At 47.3% G+C, this 4,006-nt stretch overlaps 1 protein-coding gene across 5 annotated transcripts in view; it reads right to left on the bottom strand.

Moving 5' to 3' along the window:
* LOC119951157 (gastrula zinc finger protein XlCGF8.2DB-like) overlaps positions 1-4,006 on the bottom strand; it is a 294,519-nt gene that overhangs the window by 249,754 nt on the left and 40,759 nt on the right. The window lies entirely within an intron of this gene.

Genomic DNA, 4,006 nt, shown 5'->3' with positions numbered 1-4,006 from the left:
TTTCAGTTTTGAGTGTTGATTGTTGGTGTGTTTTGGGAGACAGTAAATGAGTAACTTGGACATGAGGTGTGGTGAGTGTAACATGCTGGTGACCAACAGAGTCTTTGGCCCTGCACTTTCCAAATCTCCCCCCATTGGGGGTTCCTCGCCTCGTGTCTGGGATTATTGTAGGCTAATTAATAAGAGACTGATTGCTATGATTGATCCACAATTCCATCATCATTGTGTCATACTAATATCAGGATGGTTTGGTCTTTCTCAGTTGACCAATTTCAATTTGCACACACGAAGTTCCCACAGTAAGAACTGTGAGAATGACCAGATCACCTGGTTTCCGGTGTTTTGGCTGAAAGATAAATGTTGGCTGGTTCAGAACACTGCAGAGAACTCCCTGCTCTTCTTCCACTAGTGCTGTGGGATCATTTACAAATTAACATCAGCCTGAGGGCCATCGTTTAACGTCTCGTTCGAAGGCGGCACCTCCTACACTGCAGCACTTTCTCAGTCCTGCATCGCAGTGTCGACCTGAATCACGCACTTAAGTTTCTGGAGTGAAACTTGAACCCACAATCTTCTGACCCAGAAGATCCACGAAACCACGTCACAGACTTCCATGAATTGCAGGTTTTCAGATCCCATTTGGTCTCTCACTCTCTCACACCACCAGTCACAAGAATTTGTGTCATTGAGCAGATGACGTCATTGTTGTACCCAGTAACAACACAAGTTCATTTAACAATGCCTCAGAAAATATTAGGTTGACTGAGATATTATATCGAAGCAGAGAATCAAAAAGAAAGAAATATTTGAAGTTATAAAGAATCTCATTCTGGCGATGGGGATAATCTCCGAGTGCTTTACAATCAATGAATTTGTTTGCCAGTCAAGGGTGTTACTGGAGACAAGGAGTCAAAGAGAGTGTGACAAAGAAAGAGAGAAAGTGGGAGAGGTAAAACAGAAAGAGAACAGAATCTCTGAGTGATAAAGGGAAGGCAGTGCGAGAGGGAGAAAGACAAAGAGGGAGCCAGAACCAGAGAGAGAGGGAGAGCTGAAAATGAAAATGAAAATCGCTTATTGTCACGAGTAGGCTTCAATGAAGTTACTGTGAAAAGCCCCTAGTCACCACATTCCGGCGCCTGTCCGGGGAGGCTGGTACGGGAATCGAACCATGCTGCTGGCCTGCCTTGGTCTGCTTTAAAAGCCAGCGATTTAGCCCAGTGAGCTAAACCAGCTGGAGAAGGAGAGGAAGACTTTCTAATGATTCACTGCTCCCACTGATCCTCCAGTGTGATCTCCTCCTTCACTGTATTATCTTCAAACGATGAAGATGTTCTGGACCTGGATTTAAATTCAACTTTCTCTTTGTTTCAGAAAAACCTCAGGATGTGGGAGGAGAGGAAGGAAAGGAAGAGATGGGAGATTTGGAAGGAGATGACAACGCGGTGACAGTCGCTGCCTTTGCCATTCTGTTTATTCTGAGTTTCCTCTACAGCACCTTTGTTACTGTTGTCAAGGTAACCAGACTTTAACTATCGAATGAACAACAACATACACAGACTATAAAGCCAGGGTTTATCTCCAACACATTGCCGCATCTTATTATCCGGCTCTAAGGGGGGGGGGATTCTCTGTCTCCTGCCCCTGGTGTCGGGGTCCCCGATGTGTCAGAGAATCGCCCGGCGCCGATACAAACGCGATGCTCCAACACCGCACTGGTGGCGGGATGGAGGTTCACGATGGCGTGCCAGCGGGAGGATGTAAATGACCTTAGCAGGCCCAGCACTCTATTCTCTGGCCCTCCATGATTCTCCGGAGCCCAGTACCGGGAATCACGTTGGCGGGGATTACACATGGTCGGGTGGGATTCTCCAATAATGGGGCTATGTACCCACACCCGCGAGAAAACGGGCGCGAATCACTCCGGATGTTTTTCTTGAAAGTGATTCTCAGTTTTTAAGTGGGCTGGCAGGGCCTTGGAGTGCTCCACGCAGCTCCGTCTACCGATAAGGGGCCCTGCACGTCCGGCCGGGGGTCCGCACAGGCGCGCAGCGGCCGCCTGTGGCGCTGGTCCCACGCAACATGGCGGACCACGCAGAGGGCTGGCACCGAAGAAGTAGGCCCCCCCAATCCGGCCCCAGATTCCTGTCCTTTAGTGTCCATGTTTGAGAATAAGGTCAGATTCCTCTCCTTGTGTGTCCATTTTCCAGAATAATAATAACAGCTTATTGTCACAAGTAGGTTTCAAAGAAATTATTGTGAAAAGCCCCTAGTCGCCACATTCCAGCGTCTGTTCAGGGAGGCTGGTACAGGATTCGAACCGTGCTGCTGGCCTTGTTCTGCGATACAAGCCAGCCGTTTAGCCCACTGTGGTAAGATTCCCTGTGCTTAAGTTTCCATCTCCCAGAATAAGGTCAGGTTCGATGTTGTTTAGTGTCCAGGCCCCAGAATATGGCCAGATTCCCTGTCCTTCAGTGTCCTTGTCCGAGAATAAGGTCAGATTTCCTGTCCTTTATTGTCCTTGTCCGAGAATAAGGTCAGATTTCCTGTCCTTTATTGTCCTTGTCCGAGAATAAGGTCAGATTTCCTGTCCTTTAGTGTCCATCTCCCAGAACAACGTTAGATGAATGAAAATGAAAATGAAAATCACTTACTGTCACAAGTAGGCTTCAAATGAAGTTACTGTGAAAAGCCCTTAGTCGCCACATTCCGGCGCCTGTTCAGGGAGGCTGGTACAGGAATTGAACCGTGCTGCTGGCCTGCTTTCAAAGCCAGCGATCGCGCCCTGTGCGCAACAGCCTCAGATTCCGTGTCCTTTCGTGTCCATGTCAAGAATAATGTCAGATTCCCTGTACTTTACTGTCCGTCTCCCAGAATAAGGTCAGATTTCTTGTCCTTTGGTGTCCAAGTCCCAGAATATGGTCAGATTCCCTGTCCTTTAGCGACCATGTCCCACAATAATGTCAGATTCCCAGTCCTTTAGTGTCCACGTCCCAGAATATGGTCAGATTCCCTGTCCTTTAGTGTCCATGTCACAGAATAATGTCAGATTCCCTGTCCGTTACAGTACATCCCCAGAATAATGCCAGTCTCCCTGTCCTTTCGCGTTTGTCCTCCAGGATAATGTCAGATTTCCTGTCCTGTGTAAATTCCCCAGAATAAGCTCAGATTCCCTGTCGTTTAGCCTTCATCCTGCAGAATAAAGCAGATTCCCTGCCCTTTAGTGTCCATTTCCCAGAATAATGTCAGATTCCATGTCCTTTAGTGAAAACCTCCCAGAATAAGGTCAGATTCCCTGTCCCTAAGTGAAAACGTCCCAGAATAATGTCAGTTTTCGTGTCCATCAGGTTATCCCCCAGAATAATTCCCTGTCCTGTAGTCTCCACCCCCAGAATTAGGTCAGATTCCCTGTCATTTAGTGTCCATGTCCCAGAATAATGTCAGATTCCCTGTCGTGTAGTGTCCATTTCCCAGAATAAGGTCAGATTCCCTGTCCTTTTCCTGTAAATCCCCCAGAATAAGGTCAGATTCCTAATCCTTTCGTGTAAATCCCCCAGAATAAGGTCAGATTCCCTGTCCTTTCGTGCAAATCCCCCAGAATAAGGTCAGATTCCCTGTCCTTTTTGTGTCCTTCCCGCAGAATAAGGTCAGATTCCCTGCCCTTTAGTTTCTATGTCCCAGAATAATGTCAGATTCCCTGTGCATTAGTGTCCATGTCCCAGAATAAGGTCAGATTCCCTGCCCTTTAGTTTCTATGTCGCAGAATAAGGTCAGATTCCCTGCCCTCTCGTCTACATCCCGCAGAATAATGTCAGAATTCATGTGCGTTAGTGTCCATGTCCCAGAATAACATCAGATTCCTGTCAATGTCCATCTCCCAGAATAAAGTCAGATTTCCTGACCTTTAGTGTCCATGTCCCAGAATAAGGTCAGATTCCCTGTCCTTCAGTGTCCATGTCCCAGAATAAGTTCAGATTCCCTGTCCTTTAGTGTCCATCACCCAGAATTT

Source organism: Scyliorhinus canicula, chromosome 17 (assembly GCF_902713615.1).
Source record: "Scyliorhinus canicula chromosome 17, sScyCan1.1, whole genome shotgun sequence".
In the NCBI taxonomy this organism is placed as follows: Eukaryota; Metazoa; Chordata; class Chondrichthyes; order Carcharhiniformes; family Scyliorhinidae; genus Scyliorhinus; species Scyliorhinus canicula.
Note: the sequence above shows the minus strand (reverse complement) of the source record. Positions and strands in the feature narration are given on the sequence as shown.